The sequence below is a fragment of the Setaria viridis genome, chromosome 5 (assembly GCF_005286985.2).
Source record: "Setaria viridis chromosome 5, Setaria_viridis_v4.0, whole genome shotgun sequence".
In the NCBI taxonomy this organism is placed as follows: Eukaryota; Viridiplantae; Streptophyta; class Magnoliopsida; order Poales; family Poaceae; genus Setaria; species Setaria viridis.
This window is the reverse complement of record NC_048267.2, coordinates 25,607,730-25,622,465: the sequence shown is the minus strand read 5'-3', so window position 1 is coordinate 25,622,465 and position 14,736 is coordinate 25,607,730. Positions and strand designations below refer to the sequence as shown.

Sequence of the window (14,736 nt, the reverse complement as noted above, 5' to 3'; positions counted from 1 at the left end):
ACTACCAGTAAAAAATTCCATCTGGAAGGGGATGGAACTTGACTTGGAAAGTATTTTGGTCCAAGTCAAAGGGCATCTCAATCATGCCAGGCCTGTTGTGCTCAAGTACACGCAGAGTCAAGGAAACCCAGTCCTGCAGAAAAAGACTACCAGTAAAAAATTCCATGGGGATGGAACTTGACTTGGAAAGTATTTTGGTCCAAGTCAAAGGGCATCTCAATCATGCCAGGCCTGTTGTGCTCAAGTAACTAAGAGCCCTTCTTGGCTTGTCCATAATCAACACTCCTATAGCATTCTTGCATCTAAAAAATCTCTCATGGTGAGCTCATGTGCGTTTCATCCTGCTGCTACCTGGCAAGCTATACTGGTCTCTATTTCTGCAATTGCAGTTCAATTAGCTGATGCGATGGGCCAAGGTCAGTGTCCTCCTTTCTCCTGTGGTGATCTTCACAACATATCCTACCCTTTCCGTAGGCCAGGTGACCCACCTGAGTGCGGCGTGCAAGCATACCAGCTAGTCTGTAACAGCAGCAAGGCTAGAATCCACATCAACACAGGGACATACTTTGTGACCAACATTAACCATACGGATCGGTCCTTCTGGGTTGTGGATGTTAACTTGGACATGCGCAGCAGCTGCCATCTTCCTCGCTGGGATCAGCTTCCTTACAACCAACTTGGATCTGTCTCCGGAAGCTGATCAGCTTCCTTACAACCAACTTGGATCTGTCTCCGGAAGCTGTCCGCATTCGCATTCCTATTTGGCCACTGCAGCCGATTATTGGGCATGCTTCGTTAATTGTTCACAAGCAGTAACAAATATCAGTTCGTACAAGCCCGTTCCTTGCTTGACTGTGAACGATTCGTTTGTTTATGTTTTGGTTTCTGATTGTCCAGTCAACTCTCTTAAACCTTCATGTGGATACTTGGCTAAGATTCCCTTTGATGACCCCCGTTCCTCGGACCTACTGCCAGAGGATGCAACTTATGCAAGTATCATAGAATCGGTAACGAAGGGGTTTCGTGTTAATTTTCCTAGTGATGTTTACTGCTCGTCAACTTACCGACATGTAAACCTGAGCAGGAAACTCAGGACATGCTTAAATTATACAAACAGGTGAGTGTATGCTCTTGACTCTTAGGAGTTGCATTACCTCATTATTTGATTTCCTTTGGTATTTGGATTCTCATATAATTATCAGGAAAACTGTGTGCATCTTTAATCCGTTCCGTGTAATTGTAATATACTTACAGGTTCTTCCATGAGAAAATATCTGGCACAAGCCCCCTGAATTGGACTATTGCTTTCTTCTGGAGTGAGATATATTTCGCACAACGCTTCTATGGTTATTACTATAATCAAACTACCAATAAGTTATTCTTGGTAATCGAAGTCATATTATATGCTATTGGTGTCACCAAGCTACTTATTGGTACGTGAGAGTTGCCTGCTCACAAATTCTAACCATCATGAATCTTGTAACTATCTAACATACATATTTATTTTGGCGGTTGTTTGAAAAGTACTATGCAGGCTTGTGTTCCCACCTCTGGTAGTATACACATTTCTTTCCCACAAGTATTGGAAAACAAGGATAGCAGTTGACGCAGTCGAGAAGTTTCTCCGGATGCAACAAATGATTGGTCCAACTAGGTTTGCCTATACAGGCATCACAGCAATCACGAGCCATTTTAGAGACAAGCTTGGCCAGGGAGGGTATGGATCCGTGTACAAGGGTGTGCTCCTCCCAGGATCTTGCTGTGAAGATATTGAGCAACTCCAATTGCAATGGGGACGAGTTCATCAGTGAAGTTTCAACAATTGGTAGGATCCATCACATCAATGTGGTTCGTCTGGTGGGCTTTTGTGCAGAGGACATGAGGAGGGCACTGGTATATGAGTACATGCCCCATGGTTCTTTGGATAAGTACATATTCTCATCTGAGAGAAGTTTCTCATGGGATAAGCTCAATGAGATCGCTTTGGGCATCGCACGAGGCATCGACTACTTGCATAGGGGTTGTGATATGCAGATCCTTCACTTTGACATCAAGCCACACAACATCCTTCTCGATATCAACTTTGTCCCGAAAGTTGCTGACTTTGGCCTTGCCAAGTTGTACCCAAGGGACAAGAGCTTTGTGTCAATGAGCGCCTCACGGGGAACTATTGGGTACATAGCCCCTGAAATGTATTGTCGGGGCTTTGGTGCCATATCAAGCAAATCCGATGTCTACAGCTTTGGTATGCTGTTGCTGGAGATGGCAGGAGGGCGAAGGAATTTTTACCAAAATGCAGCATCCCCAAGTCAGGCATACTACCCATCATGGGTGTATGGCCAGCTAGCTAAACATGAAGAGGATGAGATATCTTCTGCTTCTAATGTTCACATGCATGAGTTGGAGAGGAAGCTGTGTATTATTGGGCTACAGTGCATTCAATTGAACCCACAAGATCGTCCAACCATGAGTGAGGTCAAAGAGATGCTCGAATCTGGTGCCGATGGACTACAATTGCCCTCTACGAGGCCGTTCTTCTGTGGTGACGACGAGGCTGATGACCACATTGCTGCTGCAGATTCATGCCATTCTTTTTCTGAGCTAACTGCAATCTCGGAGGAAGATGAGTAAAACATTATTCATATATGTTTGTAGTCTTGTAATAAGATAAGGTGGTGGCCATTGCGTGTGTGAGTGTCGCGAGTCCTAATAATCACTTCCATGATATATGTTTGTGGTCTTCGTGATAATCTAATAAGTTTCCTGAGTCCAGGTTCCTGCTTCGTGTAAATAATGTTTGTGAACATGTGTAGCTTAAGATGGAGAATCGTGACTGATGCTGTCTTCATGCTGAGATGAAATGTATTTCCTAGAAGCGAGATATGCATTTTGTGGTTGACACATTGGAAAATGCTTTTGCCAGAGATTTGGTTGCAAACAAATTAATGCACAGGAGCCGGCTGCAAGCACTAGAACTGGGTATTAGTACCGGTTTGTAGGGTGCATATCTCTCGAAAATGAATCCGGGATTAACCCATCGAGATAAAAGGAGGGTCTTTTATCACGGGTCCCAAAACTGGGATAAAAGATCCATTTTAGTCCCGGTTGGTAATACCAACCGGGATAAAACGGTCGCCACGCTGGGGCTGCCTCCCGCCCCCTTTTGCAAAAAAATTGCAAAAATTAAGTCACAAGTCACGCAATTTTTCACGTGAAATATGCGTGCGCGCGGTCCATGGGATTCGAACCATGACCTCAAGCCTCACGTGTAGTTTTCTTGCCATCCCACCTACACACCACGTCTATCTATATATGGGATGCTATCCTTTTGTATTAACTCATGAAGGACCCTTTAATCCAGGTTGGTAACACCAACCGGGATTAAAGACCTCATTTAATCTCCGGGATAAAAAGGTTCGAGGGATTTAGTACTTTCCCAGCCACACCTGGGGGACCCTTTTTATCCCGGTTGGAAATACCAACCGGGATAAAAAGGGTCCGAGGGCTTTATTCTTTTTTCAGCCACCCGTGGGGGACCCTTTTATCCCGGTTAGAGTTTCCAACCGGGACTAAAGAACCCCCTTTTATCCCGGTTGCTTTACCCCCGGTTGATCCTACCAACCGGGACTAAAGGGTCCCCACGTGTGCCTAAATTTTTCAACCAGGACTAAAAGGTCCCCTTTAGTCTCGATTGCAAATACCGATCGGGAGTAAATTGTAGCGCACCCCTTTTTCTCCCGGGCCGAAATTAAACCGAGACTAAAGGGGGTGGTATCTAAAGTCAGTTCTCTAGTAGTGAAGGTGTAGAGCATCAGTTAAGTTTGGTGACTGTAGTGAACATGGTCCCATTAGACTATAGTTTGTGATTTTGGTGATTGAGTGACAATATAGTCATTGGGACTAATGCTTTATCTAGCATGTACCTTGTAGGTTTTCTAGGTCCTAAGAATGCAAATCAAACCATCACAATGTCCAAATCATAGTATTCAAGTATCCAAGCTATGGTATTCTTGATATCCAAATCATGGTATTCAAGTATCCAAGCTATGGTATTCTTGATATCCAAATCATGGTATTCAAGTATCCAAGTTATGGTATTCAAGTGACCAAGTCATGCTATCTAGGATTATTATGTGGTATTCAAGCATTCAAATGATAGAGAAAAAGGTATGTTTGGTGCTTGCATTGGATGAGTTGAAGAGAAAAAGGTACCATCGGATGTTCTGATGGTCCACAGAAAGAGCGTCGGATCAACCATCGGAGCAATTGGTACAACGCTTGGGAGGCTTCCTGAGTCAACACCATTGGATGTTCCGATGCCCTACTTTTTAGTAGCGTTGGACGAATTTGTGGAGTGAAGGCATAAAAGGAAGAAGCACCAGAAGATCCGATGGTAGGCCAATTGAAGCGTCGGATGAAACATATTTACTTTGCGAAGTTCCAGAGAGGTTTTGGCTAGCTCTTCAGCACTAGATGATTCGATGGTACCATCGGATGAAGTGTCGGATGAATTGGTTGCCCTGTCAGTGGGGAATCTGGGTGTGGGGAGGCCAACGGCTAGTAGCATCGGATGTTCCGATGATACCAAAATGACACTATCAGAACATCCGATGGTACACTTTAACTAGCCGTTAAAGCGATGGCTCTTTGACGCCTTGGGGTATTTATACCCCTTCCACTCGCCCATTTGGGGTTGCTGGATGAAGTTGGAGTGTGCAGAAGTCCATTGAAGATCAAGACTCATCAAGAACACATCCAAGCCACCAAAAGTGCATAAATGATTAATCAAAGGTTTAGCACAACCTTAGGAGAGTGATTAGTGCTAGGATAGGCCTAGAGAAGAGAGAATGCAAGGTGTGCCTACCTTGTGATCAGTTCTAAGAGTGAACCACAGTTGTACAAGGTGTGCCAGCGCCTTGGAGCCTTGGTGGCTCGCCGACAAGTCTTTGACCCTCCGGCTTGGTGTGAAGCGGCGTCGACGACCGTGTGCGGGGGATGTAGAGACCCCCTTCTTTCATGGAGAAGCTCCTTAGTGAAGGCGACATCAAAGTGACCGGGAACTTGGCGTGAGTCTTAGTGGCCAAGCCTTTGTGACAAATCAAGGGGTGTCTCGGAAGAGACTTTGTGACCGGGAAGCAATACTCTTTGAGTGCTTCAATAACGTGTATCAGTGTTTCATACCCGACAACCTACTGAGGGGTATCCCGAGGTAGTAGATTGGTTGGTGGGGATAGTCAGACCTAGAACTCGAAGGTAAAAGCGAGGACACAAGATACGGATTTATACAAGTTTGGGCTGATCCTACATCATGTTTGGAGTGTTGTATATTGCGCTTGGGTGTTGTTTTGGTATTGAGGATTTGATCCTCTTTTGTGGTTCTATGAGGTCTTCGCCTACCGATCTAGGGACCCCTACCCTCCTTTATATACTTCAGAGGGTGGGATTACTAGTTGGTTACAAGGTAGGAGTCTTAATAGGATTACATGGTATGAGTCCTGATAGGATTATAGAGAAATTCTAGTAGTAATCCATCTTCTTCCTTCCTACCAGGTACTGGGGATCTATCCTCAACAACATGGACTAGTTGCGTCTTAGTGCCTACCGATACCACGCGTAAGAGTTTGCTTCCCCTCATCCCCACTCCTTACATTTCCGCATTTCATATTTGTAGCTTGAGTGTCTTTAGAGTAGTATCTTGATAGGATTCTCTCTATGTTGTAAAACTTGTTCAGGGATGAGGGTTTCATACTAGAGGCACATTTTAAGATGAAATAGTTTATGTTCATGTAAAGTAGTGGAAGCCATATATTAAGGTTTTAGATTGCTTAATTTACCCTTCCCTCTTTTAAGATACGAGCATCAATTTGTTACAGTGACGTGCTGCCAGCATCATGGTAGCGGTAGCCCTGAGCAGAGGATATAAAAAGATGGAGAGGACGATGCGGCCACTAGCGTTCCAGCAGAGAAGTGTTGTTTATGATTTGACAGTGCAATTAATTAGGGCAGTGTTGTTTACTATTCGACAGTGCAATTAATCTCTTCCTCTCGATCCTTGGCCTTCTTTGCGCGGCCGCTAGCTGCCCATGCGTGCAGGGTAGTGTTGTTTACAATTCGACAGTACAATTAATCTCTTCCTCTCCATCCTTGGCCTTCTTTGCGTGGCCGCTAGCTGCCCATGCATGCAGGACAGTGTTGTTTACGATTCGACGGTGCAATTAATCTCTTCCTCTCGATCCTTGGCCTTTTTTGCGCGGCCGCTAGCTGCTCATGTGTGCAGGGCAGTATTGTTTACGATTCGACAATATTGTTTACGATTCGACAGTGCAATTAATCTCTTCCTCTCGATCCTTAGCCTTCTTTGTGCGGCTGCTAGCTGCCCATGCATGCAGGGGTAGTGTTGTTTACGATTCGACAGTGGAATTAATCTCTTCCTCTCGATCCTTAACCTTCTTTGCGCGGCCGCTAGCTGCCCATACGTGCAGGGCAGTGTTGTTTACCATTCGACAGTGCAATTAATCTCTTCCTCTAGATCCTTGTGCGGCCACTAGCTGCCCATACGTGCTCCTGCCCTGCTGCGGCGGGTAGAGTACCCGGAGCCACGGCAACCTGCTCCTAGCTATCCCCTCCTGCACAGTGCAGCTACCTGCTTGTCCGCTAAGAACCAAGGCCTTGTTTAGTTGCCCAACTTTGGGCAACCAAAATTACTGTAGCAATACTGTAGTGTTTCGTTTGTATTTGTGAATTATTGTCCAAATATTGACTAATTAGGCTCAAAAGATTCGTCTCGCAAAGTACAACAAAACTGTGCAATTAGTTTTTGATTTCGTCTACATTCAGTACTTCATGCATGTACCGTAAGTTTGATGTGATTGGGAATCTTCTTTTTGTATAGTGCTAAAGTTGGGATTTTGGAGTGAACTAAACATGGTCCAAAATAACCGAAACCAGACGAATAGAAAAATCAACGCTCGAGGGCTTGTTAGATTAGAAGAAAAGTAGACATAGTAGCAGCCATCGCAAAAGTCTAAAATGAAAATTAAAACGAATGGCAGGGAAGGATCAGTGATTTTTTTGCGTCATGTTTGAATCATGAACCATAGGAGAACTTACCTTCCATCCAAACTGATCTTCCGTCCAACCCTTTTTTTTATTCCGGTTGACTTTGATCCAGGACTAAAGTGCTTTTAGTCCCGGATTAAAAATAAACCACCGAAGATCATCGACGGGAAGCTTTAGTCCCAGTTGTAAAGACCAACCGGACCTCCCCTAGTCCCGGTTGTAACAGCTAGTGGGACGAGGGGGCGTTTTGTCCCGGTTGGAGCCATCAACTAGGACTAAAGGGCCCCTAGTCCCACTGGGACTAAATATCTTTAGTCCCGGTTGGTAATTTCAACCGGACTAAAGGCCACCTTTAGTCCCGGTTAGTGACTCCAACCAGGACAAAACGTCCTCCCCACGCGGCTCCCTCTCTCTCCACCTTATCTTCTCCTCACCCTTCCAGTCGCTTCCTCTCTCCTCCTCTCCACCAGCGCCTCCTCTCCTTCTCTCCTCCCTTTCTGCGCTGCCGCTGCCCCCTTCCCCTCTGCTGCCCCTCCCCTTCCCCCTCTGCTTGCCCCTCACTGGCAGTGAGGAGCGGCAGCGGGGCAAAGGTAGGGCAGCGGCGCGGCCGGGCGGGCGGCCTACCGGCGGGCGCGGCGCGGGCGGGTAGAGGCGGGCGGGCGTTGTGGTGGGCGGCGATATTGTTGATCGCTTTGAGGTAGCCTGTCCGGGCGTAGTAGGCCGCCGGGTCTAGGTCGGCGAACGTGACGAGCACCGGCAGCGCGCATCCCACTGGGATCACACTGGGAACCACCAGCGTCGTCACCTCGTGATGGATTATCAGCCTCTGTTAATTAGTACTTCTCGTTGGCGTTCTTGCAGATGGCGATGTGCGTACCTCTACAGCCATGGAGCGGGCGGCGGGCCAGCATGGGCAGCGAGCGCCGGCCTCTCTTGTTTTTTGAAATTTTTTAGTCTTATTTGGTTTTACCAATCGGGATCAAGGGATCTTTAGTCCTAGATATTACCTCAAATAGTTAGTCCCGATTGGATTTTTGAACTTATGACCCTTATCAACCGGACTAAAAGGTCTGTTCTGTTCCAGTAGTGATCTCGTGGTCGCGGCTGATGTCGCTGTCTCCCGTCTGGCTTAAGCAACGATCTCTCCGTCTGTTGCGACTTGGTGCCCATCCCATTCGCTCCAGGCTGTACTCTCACAGTCACAGCCTCACAGGTAATCTTACGAAGACCGACTACCGTGTTCCTCCTGAAGACCGGACGACCGACGCCATGCCGGACTGGTCAGGATGAGATCGACGGTCAAACTACCAGGCCCCAAAAGATTCTGACCGGTCTACGGTCTACAGGACAGTGACCTAGCATACGGCCAGGACGTGATTGCCATTGTCGTTATCTACGATGACTTGAAGGGTCCGGGCACGGAGGGTTTGATAACGGATACAGCTGGACGCGCCATCGCTGCTCCGCTAGGCGCTTCAGCCTTCAATTCAAGAGGTGATGGAGCGCCACCTTGCCACCTTTTAAGTCAGTCAGCTCGTTGGCAATCCACGAATTCAAATTTCTGCAAAATATATATGCTGCCGAAGAAGGAAGAAGGCCGAGAGGCGACCACAACACAGTCAAAAAGGAGTGGGCTTTATATGTCGTGGACGTTTCTTCATGAGTGCGTGGGCTGGGCTGACTCAATTCGCAAAGAAGCCCAACACACCGCGCCAATGCCCAACCTAACCGCACTTCCGCGGTGTTCCACTTCTTCCACCACCACAGTCGCTTGCAGAGCCGCGGTGGCTGCCGGCCGCCGTCGTGGCGATCTCGTGCCGGGACCGAACGGATCTGTTGAGCTCCATACCACTATATATTGCCCCTAGCGTGGGCATCTCGATGCATCTTAGATCCGCCTTTTCCTTTCAAATTGGGCCTTGTCAAAGGTAATCGAACCATTATACTTGTTTTCCTTCACCCTTTCTCTTTGCAAAATCCTGACTAGGTATTGTGGTCAAACCCATCTTCGCCCATCCATCCGCCACCTTATGGGGTACTTCTGTGGAGTTTTTCACCTAGTACTGAATTGCTAACTCACCTGCGCAAACAGAGCATGTTCCATTTCGCTGAGGTGTGCAATGACGAAGACTGCACTAAAGAAAGGGAAAAGGAATGTTGGACATAAATCATTGCCATAAGCGAATCAGCAAAAAGGGAAAAGCGCATTTCTTCGAAATTTTAAATTACAGCACAACTCCAATCTGATACGTTGCCAATAATTAGTATTACATGGTGATGATTGAGTCTATTCATAAGCCAGCTGCAAATACGATAGAAAGATCGAAATAGATTGCATACTAGTGCTATGAATTACCATGAAACACACTGGATTAACTAAGTTTCTCTCTCTGTTATTCATTAAACCATGGTAAGCTACTAGCTCCATGTTTTATGGCATCTCATGACTTCCAGATGAGACGAAAGGCTTTGGGGGCATCTGTAGATTCTCCAACCTGCCTGTTAACATGTTTACCACCTTTGTCATTGAGGGTCGGTTTCTTGGGTTCCACTGAATGCACCATAGTGCCATGATGGCAAGCTGTTTCACCCTTTCTTTCTCTTCTCCTGTCATGTCTCCAGCTACCAAGTCCTGCTCAGTGATTACTTTCTCAAAGACCCACTCTGGGAGGTAAACTTTATTTTGGCTGTCAACACTTGGGTCTGAGTTCCTCCTTCCGCTTACCATTTCTAACACCACCATACCAAAACTGTAAACATCTGACTTATAGGATACACCTCCAAAATTACGAGAATAGAGCTCTGGTGCAATATACCTCATTGTGCCTCTTGCTGCTGTCAAGGTAACAATGCTTTAATCCCTTGCACACAATTTTGCCAGGCCGAAGTCTGAGATCTTTGGATTGAAGTTGTAGTCCAGCAAGATGTTGTGAGGCTTGATGTCAAAGTGCAGGATGCGCATGTTGCATCCTTGATGTAGGTATTCCATTCCTCGGGCAATGCCTAAAGCAACAGCTACCATTTTTTTTGGAACTAGTAGTTCTTGAGAGGTATTAGAATGATGTAAGGATATATATTTCTCCAGTGACTCATTAGGCATGAATTCGTAAATAAGGGCACGTCGTGTTCCTTCGGAGCAAAATCTTAATAGGCGCACAATATTTGCATGATGGACTAGTCCAATTGTTGCAACTTCATTGATGAATTCTTCTCCCTCTCCTGTAGTGTTCTCTAACATTTTGACAGCCACAGGCACACCATTTGGTAGCTCGCCTTTGTATACACTTCCGAATCCACCCTGGCCTACTTTTTCCTTGAATCGCCTTGCTATCTTCTTAACTTCAGAGAAAGTGTACCTTGTGGGTTTCAAGGTGCCATATGTCTTGAGAAACATTTCGACCTTCAAGTGTATCTCCTCATTATATCTTGTCTTAAGGGAAAGATAAAGTGCCATAGCTACCATCAGCAAAAGAACAAATGCGGCTACCGATGATGTAGCTGACGCAAAAAGAATAGGAAAATCAGCATATTATGTCACCATAGAAAGGCACTACTTGGTTTATCTAATGGGTATAAGATAATGTCAAGAGTCATAGTAGAGTAAATTAAAATATGAATTTTTTTGTACTACATAGCTTTTTTTAATTCGGGATACAAGGAATGATTGATTAGCAGTACCTGCAATTACTTTGACGTGTGAACCTGCAAATACCAAAGAAGAAAATAAGACTCTTTAGTACAGAAAAGGTGAATTGTTGATGAAGAAAAAAGGCGAGGTCCAATATTGTAGTATGACTAGCTGCATGATGTGGCCCAGCCCCCAGCATACACAATAAAGGTTCTAATTTTTGTGAATGGTCATGCTGATGAATATAAATGTGAAAGAGTAATGCTCATATTTACATATTTTTCAACATATATCATAACAAAGAAGGTTCCTTCGCGAAAAGTATACATCAGAGGCAAGTTGGTGCTCCTATCTTTGGTTATTAACCGGGTCCCCGCCCTATTAATATGCATCATTTTGCCCCAGCAAATGTCCACTGTAGTCTCAAGTCCCAACCCACCGGACAGCTACCTGGTTTGCTATTGAGAACCAATGCCAAATGAGTTCCTTATTTAGTCTTTATGCAGGGCATTAATGTATTTTTTTCGTTTTCCTGCTTCACCATTTCTTTATCATCATGCAGGCATACCACTTTAGACACTCCTATACACCTTCAGCAGGCATATTATACATGAACTCGTTGCCTCTTTGGCTCTTTGCACATCTTAACTGGCTGTGTCAATTTGCTTTCTTCAGGCAAATTATCCATTCAAATCTATTACCCTTTTTTAGGAGCTAGCACACATCATTGATATTTGCATCTCTTTTGCTTACAGGCTCTACTACTACTGCAGCTCCAGCATAAGGAAGGTTGTCTGGCTGATGATGCATCCTTAATAATGTCAATGCCAATAAAGTAATCCAAAGCTGATAGACCCAAACAATCCTAGCAAAATTGTTGAGTAACATATGTTTCTGAGTCACGGCCTAAATTAATTCCATTTATCTGGTCATGTCAGTAGTGAAGAAGCCCATATGTTGCAGATCAAAAAGGGAAACATGAAGACAATTTTGTCTTAACCTTTTAACCTTATATCCAGTAGCCAGCCTTGCATCATGAATTTCTTGGAATCTTCTTGCAGGGTTGCTGAACTAAATGTGTTACAGTGGAGGAGTTGCTTTGCTTTTATTTGATCTCAATTATGTTTTTTCTGTGATTCTTATGAAAATGCTTAATTAGATCGGTGCAATGATTGTTGCATGCAAAATTTTGGTCTCTAATTGTTTAAAGGTACTCGTGCCAATTTGCATTATCCCACATCTAGTCATCTGTAGTTGAAATTGCGTTAGCATAATTATCACAAAGATTCTTAACAGTAGTGTCTATATTTTTGTTAGAATTCTGTTTTACCAATTTAACTTCTAATTTGTATCTTTTTCCCTTCATTATTTGAAGCATTATTTCATGGGTACTTTTTGGTAGTAGTCTCCACCTTGCAAGTTGCAAGATGTACTGAAGTGTTTTACGCACTTAAAATGCTTGTAAAAATTGGGCTGACTACTGCAAGATTAAGTGCACAACATATAATTCCCTCTTTCTTTTGTGATTTTGATCAGACTTCGTTGGCCTTAATTTGCTCACTGAAACTTGCTACCCAAATGATCTGCAGTACTACTTTGCATGATAAGCTGACAAGTATTTATGAAATTCAAGAATCGCATAGTAGCATCTCAGTAGATGAAGCTGAATGTTTTTCTAATGTATTGGACTCACATTATGAAAATTCAGACAGTATCATCAGTTAGAGATAATACCATGACTCATGCAGAAGGTTTGATTCCTCTGTGTGCTGAACCCACAGCGTTTCCCACCAAGCTCACACAGTGTGCAGTCGCTTAAAATACCACGTTCATCACACCAGAAAGTTATCTCAGAGAAATTGAGTATTCCTTCTGCTTTCTTCTTGAATATTGAGGGATCCGGCATCAGGTAATAATAATCAGCAATCATCGGGAAGAAGCTATCAGGCACGACCTTGCAATCTAATGGAAGCACATACAGGTCTGCAGAACCATCCACCAAATAGGAGAAGTGGGTCGTGTTGCTAAGGCACGAGGGCCGAAGATATAACTGGCAGCATGATTACTCGGTGTGAACTCTGTTAAGCAGCTTACTATCACAGCATAGCCAATATTGCATAATAGTGGGAAGGGGTCAGTGCTATGAGGTAGGGCTGCTGACATGAGCTTCTGCCTGCAGGAGGGAGATGACGAGTCCACACGCCGGACAAGCGTCAGGGTACCACGCCTGTAATCTATGGCAGTCACTATGTATGAGGCAAGAGCTGGGTGAACCAGAATGGTGTCCTGGCCAGAGCATGCTAGCTTCAGGTCTGGTGCTCCACATAATGATGATGTATTGCTGGATTCAAGCATGAAAGGGAACCTGATCTCCGGCCCTTGTTTGCTGCACCAGGATGGTGGACAGTAGCTGAAGAAATCCTTATCATCCCACGCCGTGGCCTTGTACGTTGCATCCTTGAGAAGACAGAGCAGCAGCGGCAGCAGCAGAGCTATGGCAAGAAATCCACTCATGCTTCTGTGTCAGTAGTAATTGAGAGAAGGACGAAGAGGAAGTGAGGTGGAAGAAAATGAAATGCTGTGAGTTTTTGAACTATGGTCTATGGAGGCTTCAAAGGTCGGACCGAGTTGTGAACTGATGGTACTAATTGTAATTGTGTGCCTGAGGAATACCTAATTTCCATGAAACTTCCTGCTGTGCTCTAGTCAATGCAGACCAGCCGCCTTGACGGCACTGGCGCGCAAAAGTCAACGGACTCGATCCGTCCAAGACGTCAGCTCCATCCTACGACACAGAGGTTGCCTGCTTCGACAGGTGCCTTTGATCTTTGATAGTGTGTTGATCCAAGTCAAAAAGAGCATGCCAACCATGCTGGGCCTGGGCCAGCCTCGCATAACTAAGCAACCTTCTTGCCTTCTCCTTATTCAGGGCATCATCAACGCTTCTAGTTTGCTCATGGCGAACTCATGTGCACTTCGTCACTCTGCTGCCTGGCAAGCTTTACTGGTCTCTGTTTCTGTGATTTCAGTTCGTGCTGCAGATGCTGGTGACCTTCGCAACGTATCCTACCCTTTCCGTAGGCCAGGTGACCCAACCGAGTGTGGTGTGGCAGCGTACACTACTAGAGAGCTGACTTTAGCTCCCACCCCCTTTAGTCTTGGTTTAATTTTGACCCGGGAGAAAAGGGGTGCACCACGGTAGGCTGGAATGGAGCGCACCTTTACTCTCGGTCTTTTTTGCAACCGTGACTACATGCCACCCTTTAATCTCGGTTAAAATGGCTAGTTTTCGGGCACCGACGGCGCCACCCTTTACCCCTTTTGTCCCGGTTGGAGTTACCAACCGGGATAACCGTTTTACTCCCGACCTTTTGTCCCGATTTGAATTACCAACCGGTTTTGTCCTGGTTGGATTTACCAACCGGGATAAAATCTTATCTACAGGAGGGACCACTCCTCTAGCCCGAGCCACTCCACCCTACAAAGACAGAGAAGCTCATCCTCTCCATGACGCCGAAGCAAGTCTAGGGGAAGTGCTGCTAAATTTTTTTCCTCATTTCCGTGGGGATTTAACTCATCCAAAGTGTTGTGAAGGTTAGCTACTTCATGCTTCGTTCATTTATTGTTGTTAAGCTTTATTTTATACTTTAGAGAGGGAGAAAAATGAGTTTGTTTGTTGTTAGCATGTAGAGAATTTGTATTTATACATGTTTTTGAGCTACAATGTGATGGATATTTATAAATTAGTCATATAAATTGTAGGTGTAATTTCACACTTTAGTACTTTTCAAATAGAGGTATGGAATTAGCCATTTTTAGAATAAGTAAATTATGTGAAAAATATTGAATTTTTTAATAGTTTAGTTATTTGTAAATTAAATATGAGCTAAATAATTTATGTATTTCTATGTAAACTTTCAGCAATATTTGAGTTTGCGATGTTGGAAATTATCAAGAAGATTTGGGAGAGAATAATGAATTGCCATCCACAACATATGAAGCTAAACAGATTGTTTGTCCTATAGGATTAATGATAGATGATAGTGATG

The 14,736-nt window shown here is 44.7% G+C and overlaps 2 pseudogenes; one reads left to right on the top strand and one right to left on the bottom strand.

The window, feature by feature from the left end:
• Positions 1 to 22: 22 nt before the first annotated feature.
• Positions 23 to 2,861, top strand: LOC117857672 (LEAF RUST 10 DISEASE-RESISTANCE LOCUS RECEPTOR-LIKE PROTEIN KINASE-like 2.4; annotated as a pseudogene).
• Positions 2,862 to 9,250: 6,389 nt separating this feature from the next.
• Positions 9,251 to 13,590, bottom strand: LOC117855685 (rust resistance kinase Lr10-like; annotated as a pseudogene).
• Positions 13,591 to 14,736: the final 1,146 nt, after the last annotated feature.